This window comes from Lissotriton helveticus, chromosome 1_1, assembly GCF_964261635.1.
Source record: "Lissotriton helveticus chromosome 1_1, aLisHel1.1, whole genome shotgun sequence".
Classification (NCBI taxonomy): Eukaryota; Metazoa; Chordata; class Amphibia; order Caudata; family Salamandridae; genus Lissotriton; species Lissotriton helveticus.
In genome coordinates, this window is record NC_136057.1 from 215,890,579 (window position 1) to 215,912,368 (window position 21,790).

A 21,790-nucleotide genomic window follows, 5' to 3' on the forward strand; every position below is an offset into this window, starting at 1 on the left:
GATGCTTTTTCTCATTTTATTCCAATCTCTACATGGCTATGCAGGGGGCGTGCCTGGAAGGGTTGCAGGAATTATCTGGAGTCCGTAGCCTTAGTCTGGTTCAACAATGTCCATAGGAAGTATATGGATCTCCCTATCACGGTGGAGGACGTAGCCCAGGTGATTAAAAGTTTAGCACTAGACAAGTCCCCAGGGTCAGATGGCCTGACCACCTCGTTTTTTAAAGCCTACGTGGAAGAGCTGGCACCCAGACTATTGGCAGTTTATGAGGAGGCTCCAGAGGTGGGTGTTTGACCCCAGTCAATGAGAGAGGCAGTAATTATAACTTTGTTAAAACCTGGAAAGTCGGGGACTAAGATGGACTCTTACAGACCCCTGTCTTTGTTAAACGTAGATGTTAAAATACTTGCCAAGCTAATCGCCAACAGGCTAGAGCCTTTGCTTCCCATGATTGCGCTCTCAGATCAATCGGGTTTTATCCCTGGGAGGTCGACTGCCCACAATTTGCGTACACTTTTCTCGGTACTCCACTATCTCCATCCGGAGGTGCATGCTGCCGCTATATTTTTAGACGCCACGAAAGGGTTTCACACACTTGAATGGCCCTACCTGTTTGACATACTAACGCGTATGGGATTTAGCCCACTTCTTATTAGCCGTATCAGGTTACTATATACTTTGCCGATAGCCCAAATTAGGGTGAATGTCTCGATTTACTTTTCATTTCATTCAATGAGTACTCTCTCTGTAGGTGCTCACAAGTTATGATCCTGTTCTGTGGAGCCAGGCTGCTCGTGCTACATGCGGCAGCACCATACAGGCACAGGCAATCTCCCTCAAGCAGCAGTGCCAGCTTATCCCATCGAAGCAGCCACAGCTCCGCAAAGTTGAGGCAAGTCACTCTTTGCCTCACGGGGGTATTTGATCCTCCAGCTTCTGACTGGAGCCAAGCGATGGTAAAACATCTCCGGCAGAGTCCTTTAAGTTTGTGGGGAAATTAGTAAGGTGCAGGTATTAGTGTGTGGGCTTGACCATCAAGTCACAACTGTAATATTCTCTGTGGATAACAACCTAAACTTCTACCAATATTGGTAAAGGCAGCCTCTTCCAGCATACAGGGTTCCCGCAGTAGGGCTTCTCACTGGACTTTGCTCTGTCCAACGTTCTCCTCTTCCTCACAGGGCACTCAGGTTTTGGCAAGCAGGCAGGCACTGGTGCTCTATGCTCCAGAGGAGGTGATCTTGGTTTCCCTGGGTGATGTCCACTCACCCAGCATTCACCCAGCAGGGAGACTAGCCGACCTATGTCGCTAGTCCTGGTTCCCCCCAAATTAGCATGGCGGGGGAATCGTTTTCTGACCGCGGCGGATGGAAAGACCATCTACCACTTGTCTGCCAGAAGCCATCATTCAGATCCAGGGACCATAAAATGGTGGCGTGCCCAGCAGGCCCCGTCCACCAAATTATGATGAGGGAAATTTCATGCCTTTCCATGGCGACAAGGCCGCCATGGAAAGGCATATGGGGATTACTTAGGGGGTACCTGTTGCAACCCACATGTGTTGGGGGAGGTGAGGGTGCACTTGGGGGGTATCCTGGTACCCCCTATATTTCACAGCACTACTTGGCAGGCACCTGTGGTGCCTGCCACTTAGTACAGTGAAATGCACAACATGGCTTTTCGCTTCGAGGCGGGTGCTGCTGTGAGCAGCATCCGGCGCAATATTAACAACCAAAATGCGACCGCCATGGTGGCGGAAGCATCCTGATTTGGTATGCAGGCATCATGATGAATTCCCCATAGGCAAAAATACACTCACCACATGCACTAACTACACATATACTGTATGGTATTACTCTACCCCTGTACTGTACCTTTCCAAGGCACACATACATTCAGGGCAGAGTTATTACACTGTGCAGTACTCCACATCTACCTGACATATGCCATGGGTGAGTACAAGGTGAGTACGCCTTGGGTAGGCAGCCAAACGTATAACAAGGTGAGTGAGATTGTAGGCCTCACTCCACTGACAAAGGGTAAACTTGACCTGTTCAGTATTACTGATCACTACACCGTATGCTGCCACCACCACATTTTTGCTGTTTAACTCTTGGTGATAGAAATAGCCTTTCACCACTTTGAGGGTTGTGCTTTGGACACCACTTTTGGTCCAACAAGACTGAAGGCAGGGGTACATGTCTAACCATGCAGAATACTTTTCCACCCCAACATTGTCTTTTCAATTATTCTCACTGCCCCAACACATTGTAACCATAATTTCTTAAGTCATAAATGTGCGGTACTGAGTAATGCACTATGAGAAGAACTTTACATTTTAGACAAGTCAACATGAAAAAGGAAATCAAATAATTATGGCACAGTTTTGAAAGAAGAAACCTCAATAAATGAACGTTAGCAGGCATGAAGCAAAGATGAGAAATAGGTGAGGGTGTGAGGATAGATTTTATTTATTTATTTATTTTATAGCACTTGTAAGGCGCACAGCTACCCACAAAGGGTTTCCCGGCGCCGGACCAGCATGAGCACGATACCATTGGAGAGAGAACAGTCAAAGCATTTATTTATTGAATAACCATGTTTTTACACTTTTTCTGAAATTAATGTAGCTTTACTCCTTGCGTATAGGAATAGGCAGTGAGTTCCACAACGTTGGGCCCAGGTAGGAAAAAGATCTCCCGCCTATTCTGGCCCGTTTAAACCTTGGTACCACAAAGTTTGCAGCTGTGCCTGAACGAAGACTGCGATTTGGGAGGTAGGGTTTAGCAAGTGCCTGTAGATATTTGGGGGCAGTGCCAGCTTTGATTTTAAATAAATAACTCAGGGCCTTGAAACGAATTCGATTTTCAACCTTAAGCCAATGCAACTCCCTAAGATGTTTGGTGATCCTGGCGGATCTAGGGATTTTGCTGAGCAGTCTGGCCGCAGCGTTCTGCACTAATTGTAGACGCTTTATCACTGCCTTGTTTGAACCCAGGTATAAGATGTTACCGTAATCCAGCCGAGATGTCACTAAGGCATTGACCACGGTCTTCTGGGTAGTGGGTGGCAACATCCAGACTATTTTGCGTAACCATTTAAGAATGGTAAAGCAAATACCTGCCACTTTATTTGCTTGTTGAGTCATAGATAGACTGTCATCTATGATGACCCCAAGGTTTCTAACCTGAGAGGATGAAGGTGGGAGTTTGCCTAATGACGATGGCCAATGGGAGTCGTTCCAGAGGTCTTTACTATTTCCTAACAGTAGGACCTCTGTCTTATCTCCATTTAATTTGAGTTGGTTGGCTGACATCCAACTAAATATTTCTTGGAGGCCTACTTTTAATGCAGAAGGGACAGACAAGTCGGATTTGGAGAGTGAAAACAGGACTTGCGAGTCGTCTGCATAGGTCATTAAACTTAGACCAAAGTTTTCTACAAGATTGGCCAGTGGTCGTAGATACAAATTAAAAAACAGAGGGCTCAGGATTGATCCCTGCGGCACGCCATGAGGAGAGTGGAATACCTCAGAACATGCCTCCGAAGAGGAGATCTGGAAAGTGCGGAGGGATAAGTAAGATCTAATCCATTCCAGAGCTTTGCCCTCGACACCATTCTCCCCCAGCCTGTCAAGCAGTATGGAGTGAGAAATGGTGTCGAAAGCCGCACTAAGATCTAACAAGACCAGTGCTACTTACAATAAGGTTAAATTTACTGAAGAGATTTCAAATGCTTGAAGTACCAATTCATTATTAAATTCCGCGTATTCAGTACTTAATACCAGCAACCATCTTAAGAAACGTAGTGATAGTTGGGACACTTCCAAATGTTGATAAGGTCATTTTGTGGAGCGACCTCTCCGAGCCTGGATAGCTCAGTCGGGAGAGCATCAGACTTTTAATCTGAGGGCCCAGGGTTCAAGTCGCTGTTCAGGCGGCTTGGTTAAAGAAAAGGTATATCAATTGCATACTCTTTTCAGGATCCAATGAATGGGGAGTCCTATTAGAGATGTTTCAAAAAAGTCTTAATCAAGTCATTACATACCCATCTGTCTTCTACATTCTTTGACAAGGGTTAAGAAGACTTACCCAAACTGTATCATGTAGTTTGACATGTTGATTATCTTTTACCCAATTCAATGTTCAAAATGTAAGGTAGTGTCCGATTAACTTGATAAAGTTGGTCAACAGCTGATAGGTCATCTTTTTATTTGTGAATCTCTGATCACCGTGTTGAATCAGGTCGGATCTCTAGTGCAATGGATAGCGGCTTGGAGTCCTAGACGAATGTAGCAAAAGCATTCAAAGGCTTTGTGTTCAAACACCAGCTGGGTCAATTTTATCCCTCCTCTTATTTTATAACTAATTGAAACAGTAACAAGCAATGCCTGCGTCTGCATCACCAGAAACATTTACCAAAATGGCAGTGAAAGAAAGTCTACTTAAACAGAGACTGTTTGCTTTGAAAACATTGCATAATCTATGCCCAAGAGGAAATTCCCAAAGATACTGCTGAAAATGTAATTTAGTAGGTAGTAATAGTATTTGGCACTTTATTGATTTCACAATGTCATTTTAGACACATGATTTCTAAGTCAGCCGAAAATGAGATAGTCCAAATTTCAGGATTTAAAATGGATTACGTGTGCTGCTGAAATTTCAAATGCTTAACACCTTCAATGCTACAGGAGATTTTCCTCCTGTGCTGAATGATCTGTAAATCCATTGTTCATGACGAGCTCAGCTCGTCATATGCACACGACAAGTGTACTGCACGACGAGCTGAGCTCGTCATGAGCATGGAAGGGGTTAAAACATCAATTTGTTATTAAACTCTACAAATTTGATTGCTAATATATGTAACCATATTAATACACAGAGTGTAGGTCAGTGTACGTCCACATTTGTTTAGCTGATTTTAAGACAGAGTATAGCAGAGCCTGGATAGCTCAGTCGGTAGAGCATCAGACTTTTAATCTGAGGGTCCAGGGTTCAAGTCCCTGTTCAGGCGGTTGCTTCCTTTAAAGAAAAATTACTCTAATTGGATGCTCTTTTTGTGTTCCCCTGCATGACGAATAAGATATTCCATTACTAAAATTGCAAAAACGTCTTTCATGGAGTTGTGAAATGCACATCTGCCTCGTATATCATGTGCCATTTGACTAAACTTAAGTCGTACGTAGACTTACCTAAGGTATCATGTAACTTGAGACGGTGAATATAATTTCCCCAATTCAATATTCAAAATAAATCCATGGTTATAGTATCAAATGAACTTTATAAAGCTGATCAACATTATTTCATTTCAGAATATCTCTGCACCTAATCAGAGCGTATTGGCTCTGTGGCGCAATGGATAGCGCATTGGACTTCTAGGTGAATGTAAAAAAGATATTCAAAGGTTGTGGGTTCGAATCCCACCAGAGTCAGTTTTATCCCTATTTATTTCATAACTGTTTAAAAGAGTAATAAACAGTGCATGCATGCTTCTGCTTCACCAAAAAGGGCAGTGAAAGGAAGTCTATTTTAAATAGATACTATTCAAATTACGCAATCTTTGCAGAAGAGGAAATTGGCAGCTGTACTTATGAAAATGTAATTTACTCAGAAGTAAGATTTTGGGCCCTTCCTTAATTTTACAATGTCAATAAAAACATATGACTTCTAAGTCAGCAAAAAAAATGAGATAGTAGCAATTTCAGGACTTACAATAAGGTTAAATTTACTGAAGAGATTTCAAATGCTTGAAGTACCAATTCATTATTATATTCCGCGTATTCAGTACTTAATACCGGCAACCATCTTAAGAAACGTAGTGATAGTTGGGACACTTCCAAATGTTGATAACGTCATTTTGTGGAGTGACCTCTCCGAGCCTGGATAGCTCAGTCGGGAGAGCATCAGACTTTTAATCTAAGGGCCCAGGGTTCAAGTCCCTGTTCAGGCGGCTTGGTTAAAGAAAAGGTATATCAATTGCATACTCTTTTCAGGATCCAATGAATGGGGAGTCCTATTAGAGATGTTTCAAAAAAGTCTTAATCAAGTCATTACATACCCATCTGTCTTCTACATTCTTTGACAAGGGTTAAGAAGACTTACCCAAACTGTATCATGTAGTTTGACATGTTGATTATCTTTTACCCAATTCAATGTTCAAAATGTACGGTAGTGTCCGATTAACTTGATAAAGTTGGTCAACAGCTGATAGGTCATCTTTTTATTTGTGAATCTCTGATCACCGTGTTGAATCAGGTCGGATCTTTAGTGCAATGGATAGCGGCTTGGAGTCCTAGACGAATGTAGCAAAAGCATTCAAAGGCTTTGTGTTCAAACACCAGCTGGGTCAATTTTATCCCTCCTCTTATTTTATAACTAATTGAAACAGTAACAAGCAATGCCTGCGTCTGCATCACCAGAAACATTTACCAAAATGGCAGTGAAAGAAAGTCTACTTAAACAGAGACTGTTTGCTTTGAAAACATTGCATAATCTATGCCCAAGAGGAAATTCCCAAAGATACTGCTGAAAATGTATGTAATTTAGTAGGTAGTAATAGTATTTGGCACTTTATTGATTTCACAATGTCACTTTAGACACATGATTTCTAAGTCAGCCGAAAATGAGATAGTCCAAATTTCAGGATTTAAAATGGATTACGTGTGCTGCTGAAATTTCAAATGCTTAACACCTTCAATGCTACAGGAGATTTTCCTCCTGTGCTGAATGATCTGTAAATCCATTGTTCATGACGAGCTCAGCTCGTCATAAGCACACGACAAGTGTACTGCACGACGAGCTGAGCTCGTCATGAGCATGGAAGGGGTTAAAACATCAATTTGTTATTAAACTCTACAAATTTGATTGCTAATATATGTAACCATATTAATACACAGAGTGTAGGTCAGTGTACGTCCACATTTGTTTAGCTGATTTTAAGACAGAGTATAGCAGAGCCTGGATAGCTCAGTCGGTAGAGCATCAGACTTTTAATCTGAGGGTCCAGGGTTCAAGTCCCTGTTCAGGCGGGTGCTTCCTTTAAAGAAAAATTACTCTAATTGGATGCTCTTTTTGTGTTCCCCTGCATGACGAATAAGATATTCCATTACTAAAATTGCAAAAACGTGTTTCATGGAGTTGTGAAATGCACATCTGCCTCATATATCATGTGCCATTTGACTAAACTTAAGTCGTACGTAGATTTACCTAAGGTATCATGTAACTTGAGACGGTGAATATAATTTCCCCAATTCAATATTCAAAATAAATCCATGGTTATAGTATCAAATGAACTTTATAAAGCTGATCAACATTATTTCATTTCAGAATATCTCTGCACCTCATCAGAGCGTATTGGCTCTGTGGCGCAATGGATAGCGCATTGGACTTCTAGGTGAATGTAAAAAAGATATTCAAAGGTTGTGGGTTCGAATCCCACCAGAGTCAGTTTTATCCCTATTTATTTCATAACTGTTTAAAAGAGTAATAAACAGTGCATGCATGCTTCTGCTTCACCAAAAAGGGCAGTGAAAGGAAGTCTATTTTAAATAGATACTATTCAAATTACGCAATCTTTGCAGAAGAGGAAATTGGCAGCTGTACTTATGAAAATGTAATTTACTCAGAAGTAAGATTTTGGGCCCTTCCTTAATTTTACAATGTCAATAAAAACATATGACTTCTAAGTCAGCAAAAAAAATGAGATAGTAGCAATTTCAGGACTTACAATAAGGTTAAATTTACTGAAGAGATTTCAAATGCTTGAAGTACCAATTCATTATTATATTCCGCGTATTCAGTACTTAATACCGGCAACCATCTTAAGAAACGTAGTGATAGTTGGGACACTTCCAAATGTTGATAAGGTCATTTTGTGGAGTGACCTCTCCGAGCCTGGATAGCTCAGTCGGGAGAGCATCAGACTTTTAATCTGAGGGCCCAGGGTTCAAGTCCCTGTTCAGGCGGCTTGGTTAAAGAAAAGGTATATCAATTGCATACTCTTTTCAGGATCCAATGAATGGGAAGTCCTATTAGAGATGTTTCAAAAAAGTCTTAATCAAGTCATTACATACCCATCTGTCTTCTACATTCTTTGACAAGGGTTAAGAAGACTTACCCAAACTGTATCATGTAGTTTGACATGTTGATTATCTTTTACCCAATTCAATGTTCAAAATGTAAGGTAGTGTCCGATTAACTTGATAAAGTTGGTCAACAGCTGATAGGTCATCTTTTTATTTGTGAATCTCTGATCACCGTGTTGAATCAGGTCGGATCTCTAGTGCAATGGATAGCGGCTTGGAGTCCTAGACGAATGTAGCAAAAGCATTCAAAGGCTTTGTGTTCAAACACCAGCTGGGTCCATTTTATCCCTCCTCTTATTTTATAATTAATTGAAACAGTAACAAGCAATGCCTGCGTCTGCATCACCAGAAACATTTACCAACATGGCAGTGAAAGAAAGTCTACTTTAACAGAGACTGTTTGCTTTGAAAACATTGCATAATCTATGCCCAAGAGGAAATTCCCAAAGATACTGCTGAAAATGTAATTTAGTAGGTAGTAATAGTATTTGGCACTTTATTGATTTCACAATGTCATTTTAGACACATGATTTCTAAGTCAGCCGAAAATGAGATAGTCCAAATTTCAGGATTTAAAATGGATTACGTGTGCTGCTGAAATTTCAAATGCTTAACACCTTCAATGCTACAGGAGATTTTCCTCCTGTGCTGAATGATCTGTAAATCCATTGTTCATGACGAGCTCAGCTCGTCATAAGCACACGACAAGTGTACTGCACGACGAGCTGAGCTCGTCATGAGCATGGAAGGGGTTAAAACATCAATTTGTTATTAAACTCTACAAATTTGATTGCTAATATATGTAACCATATTAATACACAGAGTGTAGGTCAGTGTACGTCCACATTTGTTTAGCTGATTTTAAGACAGAGTATAGCAGAGCCTGGATAGCTCAGTCGGTAGAGCATCAGACTTTTAATCTGAGGGTCCAGGGTTCAAGTCCCTGTTCAGGCGGGTGCTTCCTTTAAAGAAAAATTACTCTAATTGGATGCTCTTTTTGTGTTCCCCTGCATGACGAATAAGATATTCCATTACTAAAATTGTAAAAACGTCTTTCATGGAGTTGTGAAATGCACATCTGCCTCATATATCATGTGCCATTTGACTAAACTTAAGTCGTACGTAGATTTACCTAAGGTATCATGTAACTTGAGACGGTGAATATAATTTCCCCAATTCAATATTCAAAATAAATCCATGGTTATAGTATCAAATGAACTTTATAAAGCTGATCAACATTATTTCATTTCAGAATATCTCTGCACCTCATCAGAGCGTATTGGCTCTGTGGCGCAATGGATAGCGCATTGGACTTCTAAGTGAATGTAAAAAAGATATTCAAAGGTTGTGGGTTCGAATCCCACCAGAGTCAGTTTTATCCCTATTTATTTCATAACTGTTTAAAAGAGTAATAAACAGTGCATGCATGCTTCTGCTTCACCAAAAAGGGCAGTGAAAGGAAGTCTATTTTAAATAGATACTATTCAAGTTACGCCATCTTTGCAGAAGAGGAAATTGGCAGCTGTACTTATGAAAATGTAATTTACTCAGAAGTAAGATTTTGGGCCCTTCCTTAATTTTACAATGTCAATAAAAACATATGAATTCTAAGTCAGCAAAAAAAAATTGAGATAGTAGCAATTTCAGGACTTACAATAAGGTTAAATTTACTGAAGAGATTTCAAATGCTTGAAGTACCAATTCATTATTATATTCCGCGTATTCAGTACTTAATACCGGCAACCATCTTAAGAAACGTAGTGATAGTTGGGACACTTCCAAATGTTGATAAGGTCATTTTGTGGAGCGACCTCTCCGAGCCTGGATAGCTCAGTCGGGAGAGCATCAGACTTTTAATCTGAGGGCCCAGGGTTCAAGTCCCTGTTCAGGCGGCTTGGTTAAAGAAAAGGTATATCAATTGCATACTCTTTTCAGGATCCAATGAATGGGGAGTCCTATTAGAGATGTTTCAAAAAAGTCTTAATCAAGTCATTACATACCCATCTGTCTTCTACATTCTTTGACAAGGGTTAAGAAGACTTACCCAAACTGTATCATGTAGTTTGACATGTTGATTATCTTTTACCCAATTCAATGTTCAAAATGTACGGTAGTGTCCGATTAACTTGATAAAGTTGGTCAACAGCTGATAGGTCATCTTTTTATTTGTGAATCTCTGATCACCGTGTTGAATCAGGTCGGATCTCTAGTGCAATGGATAGCGGCTTGGAGTCCTAGACGAATGTAGCAAAAGCATTCAAAGGCTTTGTGTTCAAACACCAGCTGGGTCAATTTTATCCCTCCTCTTATTTTATAACTAATTGAAACAGTAACAAGCAATGCCTGCGTCTGCATCACCAGAAACATTTACCAAAATGGCAGTGAAAGAAAGTCTACTTAAACAGAGACTGTTTGCTTTGAAAACATTGCATAATCTATGCCCAAGAGGAAATTCCCAAAGATACTGCTGAAAATGTATGTAATTTAGTAGGTAGTAATAGTATTTGGCACTTTATTGATTTCACAATGTCACTTTAGACACATGATTTCTAAGTCAGCCGAAAATGAGATAGTACAAATTTCAGGATTTAAAATGGATTACGTGTGCTGCTGAAATTTCAAATGCTTAACACCTTCAATGCTACAGGAGATTTTCCTCCTGTGCTGAATGATCTGTAAATCCATTGTTCATGACGAGCTCAGCTCGTCATAAGCACACGACAAGTGTACTGCACGACGAGCTGAGCTCGTCATGAGCCTGGAAGGGGTTAAAACATCAATTTGTTATTAAACTCTACAAATTTGATTGCTAATATATGTAACCATATTAATACACAGAGTGTAGGTCAGTGTACGTCCACATTTGTTTAGCTGATTTTAAGACAGAGTATAGCAGAGCCTGGATAGCTCAGTCGGTAGAGCATCAGACGTTTAATCTGAGGGTCCAGGGTTCAAGTCCCTGTTCAGGCGGCTGCTTCCTTTAAAGAAAAATTACTCTAATTGGATGCTCTTTTTGTGTTCCCGTGCATGACGAATAAGATATTCCATTACTAAAATTGCAAAAACGTCTTTCATGGAGTTGTGAAATGCACATCTGCCTCATATATCATGTGCCATTTGACTAAACTTAAGTCGTACGTAGATTTACCTAAGGTATCATGTAACTTGAGACGGTGAATATAATTTCCCCAATTCAATATTCAAAATAAATCCATGGTTATAGTATCAAATGAACTTTATAAAGCTGATCAACATTATTTCATTTCAGAATATCTCTGCACCTCATCAGAGCGTATTGGCTCTGTGGCGCAATGGATAGCGCAATGGACTTCTAGGTGAATGTAAAAAAGATATTCAAAGGTTGTGGGTTCGAATCCCACCAGAGTCAGTTTTATCCCTATTTATTTCATAACTGTTTAAAAGAGTAATAAACAGTGCATGCATGCTTCTGCTTCACCAAAAAGGGCAGTGAAAGGAAGTCTATTTTAAATAGATACTATTCAAGTTACGCAATCTTTGCAGAAGAGGAAATTGGCAGCTGTACTTATGAAAATGTAATTTACTCAGAAGTAAGATTTTGGGCCGTTCCTTAATTTTACAATGTCAATAAAAACATATGAATTCTAAGTCAGCAAAAAAAATGAGATAGTAGCAATTTCAGGACTTACAATAAGGTTAAATTTACTGAAGAGATTTCAAATGCTTGAAGTACCAATTCATTATTATATTCCGCGTATTCAGTACTTAATACCGGCAAACATCTTAAGAAACGTAGTTATAGTTGGGACACTTCCAAATGTTGATAAGGTCATTTTGTGGAGCAACCTCTCCGAGCCTGGATAGCTCAGTCGGGAGAGCATCAGACTTTTAATCTGAGGGCCCAGGGTTCAAGTCCCTGTTTAGGCGGCTTGGTTAAAGAAAAGGTATGTCAATTGCATACTCTTTTCAGGATCCAATGAATGGGGAGTCCTATTAGAGATGTTTCAAAAAAGTCTTAATCAAGTCATTACATACCCATCTGTCTTCTACATTCTTTGACAAGGGTTAAGAAGACTTACCCAAACTGTATCATGTAGTTTGACATGTTGATTATCTTTTACCCAATTCAATGTTCAAAATGTAAGGTAGTGTCCGATTAACTTGATAAAGTTGGTCAACAGCTGATAGGTCATCTTTTTATTTGTGAATCTCTGATCACCGTGTTGAATCAGGTCGGATCTCTAGTGCAATGGATAGCGGCTTGGAGTCCTAGACGAATGTAGCAAAAGCATTCAAAGGCTTTGTGTTCAAACACCAGCTGGGTCAATTTTATCCCTCCTCTTATTTTATAACTAATTGAAACAGTAACAAGCAATGCCTGCGTCTGCATCACCAGAAACATTTACCAACATGGCAGTGAAAGAAAGTCTACTTAAACAGAGACTGTTTGCTTTGAAAACATTGCATAATCTATGCCCAAGAGGAAATTCCCAAAGATACTGCTGAAAATGTAATTTAGTAGGTAGTAATAGTATTTGGCACTTTATTGATTTTACAATGTCATTTTAGACACATGATTTCTAAGTCAGCCGAAAATTAGATAGTCCAAATTTCAGGATTTAAAATGGATTACGTGTGCTGCTGAAATTTCAAATGCTTAACACCTTCAATGCTACAGGAGATTTTCCTCCTGTGCTGAATGATCTGTAAATCCATTGTTCATGACGAGCTCAGCTCCTCATAAGCACACGACAAGTGTACTGCACGACGAGCTGAGCTCGTCATGAGCATGGAAGGGGTTAAAACATCAATTTGTTATTAAACTCTACAAATTTGATTGCTAATATATGTAACCATATTAATACACAGAGTGTAGGTCAGTGTACGTCCACATTTGTTTAGCTGATTTTAAGACAGAGTATAGCAGAGCCTGGATAGCTCAGTCGGTAGAGCATCAGACGTTTAATCTGAGGGTCCAGGGTTCAAGTCCCTGTTCAGGCGGGTGCTTCCTTTAAAGAAAAATTACTCTAATTGGATGCTCTTTTTGTGTTCCCGTGCATGACGAATAAGATATTCCATTACTAAAATTGCAAAAACGTCTTTCATGGAGTTGTGAAATGCACATCTGCCTCATATATCATGTGCCATTTGACTAAACTTAAGTCGTACGTAGATTTACCTAAGGTATCATGTAACTTGAGACGGTGAATATAATTTTCCCAATTCAATATTCAAAATAAATCCATGGTTATAGTATCAAATGAACTTTATAAAGCTGATCAACATTATTTCATTTCAGAATATCTCTGCACCTCATCAGAGCGTATTGGCTCTGTGGCGCAATGGATAGCGCAATGGACTTCTAGGTGAATGTAAAAAAGATATTCAAAGGTTGTGGGTTCGAATCCCACCAGAGTCAGTTTTATCCCTATTTATTTCATAACTGTTTAAAAGAGTAATAAACAGTGCATGCATGCTTCTGCTTCACCAAAAAGGGCAGTGAAAGGAAGTCTATTTTAAATAGATACTATTCAAGTTACGCAATCTTTGCAGAAGAGGAAATTGGCAGCTGTACTTATGAAAATGTAATTTACTCAGAAGTAAGATTTTGGGCCCTTCCTTAATTTTACAATGTCAATAAAAACATATGAATTCTAAGTCAGCAAAAAAAATGAGATAGTAGCAATTTCAGGACTTACAATAAGGTTAAATTTACTGAAGAGATTTCAAATGCTTGAAGTACCAATTCATTATTATATTCCGCGTATTCAGTACTTAATACCGGCAAACATCTTAAGAAACGTAGTGATAGTTGGGACACTTCCAAATGTTGATAAGGTCATTTTGTGGAGCAACCTCTCCGAGCCTGGATAGCTCAGTCGGGAGAGCATCAGACTTTTAATCTGAGGGCCCAGGGTTCAAGTCCCTGTTTAGGCGGCTTGGTTAAAGAAAAGGTATGTCAATTGCATACTCTTTTCAGGATCCAATGAATGGGGAGTCCTATTAGAGATGTTTCAAAAAAGTCTTAATCAAGTCATTACATACCCATCTGTCTTCTACATTCTTTGACAAGGGTTAAGAAGACTTACCCAAACTGTATCATGTAGTTTGACATGTTGATTATCTTTTACCCAATTCAATGTTCAAAATGTAAGGTAGTGTCCGATTAACTTGATAAAGTTGGTCAACAGCTGATAGGTCATCTTTTTATTTGTGAATCTCTGATCACCGTGTTGAATCAGGTCGGATCTCTAGTGCAATGGATAGCGGCTTGGAGTCCTAGACGAATGTAGCAAAAGCATTCAAAGGCTTTGTGTTCAAACACCAGCTGGGTCAATTTTATCCCTCCTCTTATTTTATAACTAATTGAAACAGTAACAAGCAATGCCTGCGTCTGCATCACCAGAAACATTTACCAACATGGCAGTGAAAGAAAGTCTACTTAAACAGAGACTGTTTGCTTTGAAAACATTGCATAATCTATGCCCAAGAGGAAATTCCCAAAGATACTGCTGAAAATGTAATTTAGTAGGTAGTAATAGTATTTGGCACTTTATTGATTTTACAATGTCATTTTAGACACATGATTTCTAAGTCAGCCGAAAATTAGATAGTCCAAATTTCAGGATTTAAAATGGATTACGTGTGCTGCTGAAATTTCAAATGCTTAACACCTTCAATGCTACAGGAGATTTTCCTCCTGTGCTGAATGATCTGTAAATCCATTGTTCATGACGAGCTCAGCTCCTCATAAGCACACGACAAGTGTACTGCACGACGAGCTGAGCTCGTCATGAGCATGGAAGGGGTTAAAACATCAATTTGTTATTAAACTCTACAAATTTGATTGCTAATATATGTAACCATATTAATACACAGAGTGTAGGTCAGTGTACGTCCACATTTGTTTAGCTGATTTTAAGACAGAGTATAGCAGAGCCTGGATAGCTCAGTCGGTAGAGCATCAGACGTTTAATCTGAGGGTCCAGGGTTCAAGTCCCTGTTCAGGCGGGTGCTTCCTTTAAAGAAAAATTACTCTAATTGGATGCTCTTTTTGTGTTCCCGTGCATGACGAATAAGATATTCCATTACTAAAATTGCAAAAACGTCTTTCATGGAGTTGTGAAATGCACATCTGCCTCATATATCATGTGCCATTTGACTAAACTTAAGTCGTACGTAGATTTACCTAAGGTATCATGTAACTTGAGACGGTGAATATAATTTTCCCAATTCAATATTCAAAATAAATCCATGGTTATAGTATCAAATGAACTTTATAAAGCTGATCAACATTATTTCATTTCAGAATATCTCTGCACCTCATCAGAGCGTATTGGCTCTGTGGCGCAATGGATAGCGCAATGGACTTCTAGGTGAATGTAAAAAAGATATTCAAAGGTTGTGGGTTCGAATCCCACCAGAGTCAGTTTTATCCCTATTTATTTCATAACTGTTTAAAAGAGTAATAAACAGTGCATGCATGCTTCTGCTTCACCAAAAAGGGCAGTGAAAGGAAGTCTATTTTAAATAGATACTATTCAAGTTACGCAATCTTTGCAGAAGAGGAAATTGGCAGCTGTACTTATGAAAATGTAATTTACTCAGAAGTAAGATTTTGGGCCCTTCCTTAATTTTACAATGTCAATAAAAACATATGAATTCTAAGTCAGCAAAAAAAATGAGATAGTAGCAATTTCAGGACTTACAATAAGGTTAAATTTACTGAAGAGATTTCAAATGCTTGAAGTACCAATTCATTATTATATTCCGCGTATTCAGTACTTAATACCGGCAAACATCTTAAGAAACGTAGTGATAGTTGGGACACTTCCAAATGTTGATAAGGTCATTTTGTGGAGCAACCTCTCCGAGCCTGGATAGCTCAGTCGGGAGAGCATCAGACTTTTAATCTGAGGGCCCAGGGTTCAAGTCCCTGTTTAGGCGGCTTGGTTAAAGAAAAGGTATGTCAATTGCATACTCTTTTCAGGATCCAATGAATGGGGAGTCCTATTAGAGATGTTTCAAAAAAGTCTTAATCAAGTCATTACATACCCATCTGTCTTCTACATTCTTTGACAAGGGTTAAGAAGACTTACCCAAACTGTATCATGTAGTTTGACATGTTGATTATCTTTTACCCAATTCAATGTTCAAAATGTAAGGTAGTGTCCGATTAACTTGATAAAGTTGGTCAACAGCTGATAGGTCATCTTTTTATTTGTGAATCTCTGATCACCGTGTTGAATCAGGTCGGATCTCTAGTGCAATGGATAGCGGCTTGGAGTCCTAGACGAATGTAGCAAAAGCATTCAAAGGCTTTGTGTTCAAACACCAGCTGGGTCAATTTTATCCCTCCTCTTATTTTATAACTAATTGAAACAGTAACAAGCAATGCCTGCGTCTGCATCACCAGAAACATTTACCAACATGGCAGTGAAAGAAAGTCTACTTAAACAGAGACTGTTTGCTTTGAAAACATTGCATAATCTATGCCCAAGAGGAAATTCCCAAAGATACTGCTGAAAATGTAATTTAGTAGGTAGTAATAGTATTTGGCACTTTATTGATTTTACAATGTCATTTTAGACACATGATTTCTAAGTCAGCCGAAAATGAGATAGTACAAATTTCAGGATTTAAAATGGATTACGTGTGCTGCTGAAATTTCAAATGCTTAACACCTTCAATGCTACAGGAGATTTTCCTCCTGTGCTGAATGATCTGTAAATCCATTGTTCATGACGAGCTCAGCTCCTCATAAGCACACGACAAGTGTACTGCACGACGAGCTGAGCTCGTCATGAGCATGGAAGGGGTTAAAACATCAATTTGTTATTAAACTCTACAAATTTGATTGCTAATATATGTAACCATATTAATACACAGAGTGTGGGTCAGTGTACGTCCACATTTGTTTAGCTGATTTTAAGACAGAGTATAGCAGAGCCTGGATAGCTCAGTCGGTAGAGCATCAGACGTTTAATCTGAGGGTCCAGGGTTCAAGTCCCTGTTCAGGCGGGTGCTTCCTTTAAAGAAAAATTACTCTAATTGGATGCTCTTTTTGTGTTCCCCTGCATGACGAATAAGATATTCCATTACTAAAATTGCAAAAACGTCTTTCATGGAGTTGTGAAATGCACATCTGCCTCATATATCATGTGCCATTTGACTAAACTTAAGTCGTACGTAGATTTACCTAAGGTATCATGTAACTTGAGACGGTGAATATAATTTCCCCAATTCAATATTCAAAATAAATCCATGGTTATAGTATCAAATGAACTTTATAAAGCTGATCAACATTATTTCATTTCAGAATATCTCTGCACCTCATCAGAGCGTATTGGCTCTGTGGCGCAATGGATAGCGCATTGGACTTCTAGGTGAATGTAAAAAAGATATTCAAAGGTTGTGGGTTCGAATCCCACCAGAGTCAGTTTTATCCCTATTTATTTCATAACTGTTTAAAAGAGTAATAAACAGTGCATGCATGCTTCTGCTTCACCAAAAAGGGCAGTGAAAGGAAGTCTATTTTAAATAGATACTATTCAAGTTACGCAATCTTTGCAGAAGAGGAAATTGGCAGCTGTACTTATGAAAATGTAATTTACTCAGAAGTAAGATTTTGGGCCCTTCCTAATTTTACAATGTCAATAAAAACATATGAATTCTAAGTCAGCAAAAAAAATGAGATAGTAGCAATTTCAGGACTTACAATAAGGTTAAATTTACTGAAGAGATTTCAAATGCTTAAAGTACCAATTCATTATTATATTCCGCGTATTCAGTACTTAATACCGGCAACCATCTTAAGAAATGTAGTGATAGTTGGGACACTTCCAAATGTTGATAAGGTCATTTTGTGGAGTGACCTCTCCGAGCCTGGATAGCTCAGTCGGGAGAGCATCAGACTTTTAATCTGAGGGCCCAGGGTTCAAGTCCCTGTTCAGGCGGCTTGGTTAAAGAAAAGGTATATCAATTGCATACTCTTTTCAGGATCCAATGAATGGGGAGTCCTATTAGAGATGTTTCAAAAAAGTCTTAATCAAGTCATTACATACCCATCTGTCTTCTACATTCTTTGACAAGGGTTAAGAAGACTTACCCAAACTGTATCATGTAGTTTGTTGATTATCTTTTACCCAATTCAATGTTCAAAATGTAAGGTAGTGTCCGATTAACTTGATAAAGTTGGTCAACAGCTGATAGGTCATCTTTTTATTTGTGAATCTCTGATCACCGTGTTGAATCAGGTCGGATCTCTAGTGCAATGGATAGCGGCTTGGAGTCCTAGACGAATGTAGCAAAAGCATTCAAAGGCTTTGTGTTCAAACACCAGCTGGGTCAATTTTATCCCTCCTCTTATTTTATAACTAATTGAAACAGTAACAAGCAATGCCTGCGTCTGCATCACTAGAAACATTTACCAAAATGGCAGTGAAAGAAAGTCTACTTAAACAGAGACTGTTTGCTTTGAAAACATTGCATAATCTATGCCCAAGAGGAAATTCCTAAAGATACTGCTGAAAATGTATGTAATTTAGTAGGTAGTAATAGTATTTGGCACTTTATTGATTTCACAATGTCATTTTAGACACATGATTTCTAAGTCAGCCGAAAATGAGATAGTACAAATTTCAGGATTTAAAATGGATTACGTGTGCTGCTGAAATTTCAAATGCTTAACACCTTCAATGCTACAGGAGATTTTCCTCCTGTGCTGAATGATCTGTAAATCCATTGTTCATGACGAGCTCAGCTCCTCATAAGCACACGACAAGTGTACTGCACGACGAGCTGAGCTCGTCATGAGCATGGAAGGGGTTAAAACATCAATTTGTTATTAAACTCTACAAATTTGATTGCTAATATATGTAACCATATTAATACACAGAGTGTAGGTCAGTGTACGTCCACATTTGTTTAGCTGATTTTAAGACAGAGTATAGCAGAGCCTGGATAGCTCAGTCGGTAGAGCATCAGACTTTTAATCTGAGGGTCCAGGGTTCAAGTCCCTGTTCAGGCGGGTGCTTCCTTTAAAGAAAAATTACTCTAATTGGATGCTCTTTTTGTGTTCCCCTGCATGACGAATAAGATATTCCATTACTAAAATTGCAAAAACGTCTTTCATGGAGTTGTGAAATGCACATCTGCCTCATATATCATGTGCCATTTGACTAAACTTAAGTCGTACGTAGATTTACCTAAGGTATCATGTAACTTGAGACGGTGAATATAATTTCCCCAATTCAATATTCAAAATAAATCCATGGTTATAGTATCAAATGAACTTTATAAAGCTGATCAACATTATTTCATTTCAGAATATCTCTGCACCTCATCAGAGCGTATTGGCTCTGTGGCGCAATGGATAGCGCATTGGACTTCTAGGTGAATGTAAAAAAGATATTCAAAGGTTGTGGGTTCGAATCCCACCAGAGTCAGTTTTATCCCTATTTATTTCATAACTGTTTAAAAGAGTAATAAACAGTGCATGCATGCTTCTGCTTCACCAAAAAGGGCAGTGAAAGGAAGTCTATTTTAAATAGATACTATTCAAGTTACGCAATCTTTGCAGAAGAGGAAATTGGCAGCTGTACTTATGAAAATGTAATTTACTCAGAAGTAAGATTTTGGGCCCTTCCTTAATTTTACAATGTCAATAAAAACATATGAATTCTAAGTCAGCAAAAAAAATTGAGATAGTAGCAATTTCAGGACTTACAATAAGGTTAAATTTACTGAAGAGATTTCAAATGCTTGAAGTACCAATTCATTATTATATTCCGCGTATTCAGTACTTAATACCGGCAACCATCTTAAGAAACGTAGTGATAGTTGGGACACTTCCAAGTGTTGATAAGGTCATTTTGTGGAGCGACCTCTCCGAGCCTGGATAGCTCAGTCGGGAGAGCATCAGACTTTTAATCTGAGGGCCCAGGGTTCAAGTCCCTGTTCAGGCGGCTTGGTTAAAGAAAAGGTATATCAATTGCATACTCTTTTCAGGATCCAATGAATGGGGAGTCCTATTAGAGATGTTTCAAAAAAGTCTTAATCAAGTCATTACATACCCATCTGTCTTCTACATTCTTTGACAAGGGTTAAGAAGACTTACCCAAACTGTATCATGTAGTTTGTTGATTAACTTTTACCCAATTCAATGTTCAAAATGTAAGGTAAAGTCCGATTAACTTGATAAAGTTGGTCAACAGCTGATAGGTCATCTTTTTATTTGTGAATCTCTGATCACCGTGTTGAATCAGGTCGGATCTCTAGTGCAATGGATAGCGGCTTGGAGTCCTAGACGAATGTAGCAAAAGCATTCAAAGGCTTTGTGTTCAAACACCAGCTGGGTCAATTTTATCCCTCCTCTTATTTTATAACTAATTGAAACAGTAACAAGCAATGCCTGCGTCTGCATCACCAGAAACATTTACCAACATGGCAGTGAAAGAAAGTCTACTTAAACAGAGACTGTTTGCTTTGAAAACATTGCATAATCTATGCCCAAGAGGAAATTCCCAAAGATACTGCTGAAAATGTAATTTAGTAGGTAGTAATAGTATTTGGCACTTTATTGATTTTACAATGTCATTTTAGACACATGATTTCTAAGTCAGCCGAAAATTAGATAGTCCAAATTTCAGGATTTAAAATGGATTACGTGTGCTGCTGAAATTTCAAATGCTTAACACCTTCAATGCTACAGGAGATTTTCCTCCTGTGCTGAATGATCTGTAAATCCATTGTTCATGACGAGCTCAGCTCCTCATAAGCACACGACAAGTGTACTGCACGACGAGCTGAGCTCGTCATGAGCATGGAAGGGGTTAAAACATCAATTTGTTATTAAACTCTACAAATTTGATTGCTAATATATGTAACCATATTAATACACAGAGTGTAGGTCAGTGTACGTCCACATTTGTTTAGCTGATTTTAAGACAGAGTATAGCAGAGCCTGGATAGCTCAGTCGGTAGAGCATCAGACGTTTAATCTGAGGGTCCAGGGTTCAAGTCCCTGTTCAGGCGGGTGCTTCCTTTAAAGAAAAATTACTCTAATTGGATGCTCTTTTTGTGTTCCCGTGCATGACGAATAAGATATTCCATTACTAAAATTGCAAAAACGTCTTTCATGGAGTTGTGAAATGCACATCTGCCTCATATATCATGTGCCATTTGACTAAACTTAAGTCGTACGTAGATTTACCTAAGGTATCATGTAACTTGAGACGGTGAATATAATTTTCCCAATTCAATATTCAAAATAAATCCATGGTTATAGTATCAAATGAACTTTATAAAGCTGATCAACATTATTTCATTTCAGAATATCTCTGCACCTCATCAGAGCGTATTGGCTCTGTGGCGCAATGGATAGCGCAATGGACTTCTAGGTGAATGTAAAAAAGATATTCAAAGGTTGTGGGTTCGAATCCCACCAGAGTCAGTTTTATCCCTATTTATTTCATAACTGTTTAAAAGAGTAATAAACAGTGCATGCATGCTTCTGCTTCACCAAAAAGGGCAGTGAAAGGAAGTCTATTTTAAATAGATACTATTCAAGTTACGCAATCTTTGCAGAAGAGGAAATTGGCAGCTGTACTTATGAAAATGTAATTTACTCAGAAGTAAGATTTTGGGCCCTTCCTTAATTTTACAATGTCAATAAAAACATATGAATTCTAAGTCAGCAAAAAAAATGAGATAGTAGCAATTTCAGGA

General features: G+C 38.8%; 9 non-coding genes across 9 annotated transcripts; all 9 read left to right on the forward strand.

Moving 5' to 3' along the window:
* The first annotated feature begins 4,940 nt into the window (after positions 1-4,940).
* On the forward strand, positions 4,941-5,013 carry TRNAK-UUU (transfer RNA lysine (anticodon UUU)). The gene has a single exon. It is a non-coding gene; the product is annotated as a tRNA-Lys (tRNA).
* A 327-nt stretch (positions 5,014-5,340) lies between these two features.
* Positions 5,341-5,431, forward strand: TRNAR-UCU (transfer RNA arginine (anticodon UCU)). The gene is given in 2 exon segments: positions 5,341-5,377; positions 5,396-5,431. It is a non-coding gene; the product is annotated as a tRNA-Arg (tRNA).
* Positions 5,432-6,954: 1,523 nt separating this feature from the next.
* TRNAK-UUU (transfer RNA lysine (anticodon UUU)) lies at positions 6,955-7,027 on the forward strand. The gene has a single exon. It is a non-coding gene; the product is annotated as a tRNA-Lys (tRNA).
* Positions 7,028-7,354: 327 nt separating this feature from the next.
* TRNAR-UCU (transfer RNA arginine (anticodon UCU)) lies at positions 7,355-7,445 on the forward strand. The gene is given in 2 exon segments: positions 7,355-7,391; positions 7,410-7,445. It is a non-coding gene; the product is annotated as a tRNA-Arg (tRNA).
* A 1,519-nt stretch (positions 7,446-8,964) lies between these two features.
* Positions 8,965-9,037, forward strand: TRNAK-UUU (transfer RNA lysine (anticodon UUU)). Its single transcript has one exon. It is a non-coding gene; the product is annotated as a tRNA-Lys (tRNA).
* Positions 9,038-9,364: 327 nt separating this feature from the next.
* On the forward strand, positions 9,365-9,455 carry TRNAR-UCU (transfer RNA arginine (anticodon UCU)). Its single transcript is given in 2 exon segments — positions 9,365-9,401; positions 9,420-9,455. It is a non-coding gene; the product is annotated as a tRNA-Arg (tRNA).
* A 7,955-nt stretch (positions 9,456-17,410) lies between these two features.
* Positions 17,411-17,501, forward strand: TRNAR-UCU (transfer RNA arginine (anticodon UCU)). The gene is given in 2 exon segments: positions 17,411-17,447; positions 17,466-17,501. It is a non-coding gene; the product is annotated as a tRNA-Arg (tRNA).
* A 1,517-nt stretch (positions 17,502-19,018) lies between these two features.
* TRNAK-UUU (transfer RNA lysine (anticodon UUU)) lies at positions 19,019-19,091 on the forward strand. Its single transcript has one exon. It is a non-coding gene; the product is annotated as a tRNA-Lys (tRNA).
* Positions 19,092-19,418: 327 nt separating this feature from the next.
* Positions 19,419-19,509, forward strand: TRNAR-UCU (transfer RNA arginine (anticodon UCU)). Its single transcript is given in 2 exon segments — positions 19,419-19,455; positions 19,474-19,509. It is a non-coding gene; the product is annotated as a tRNA-Arg (tRNA).
* The last annotated feature ends 2,281 nt before the right edge of the window (positions 19,510-21,790 follow it).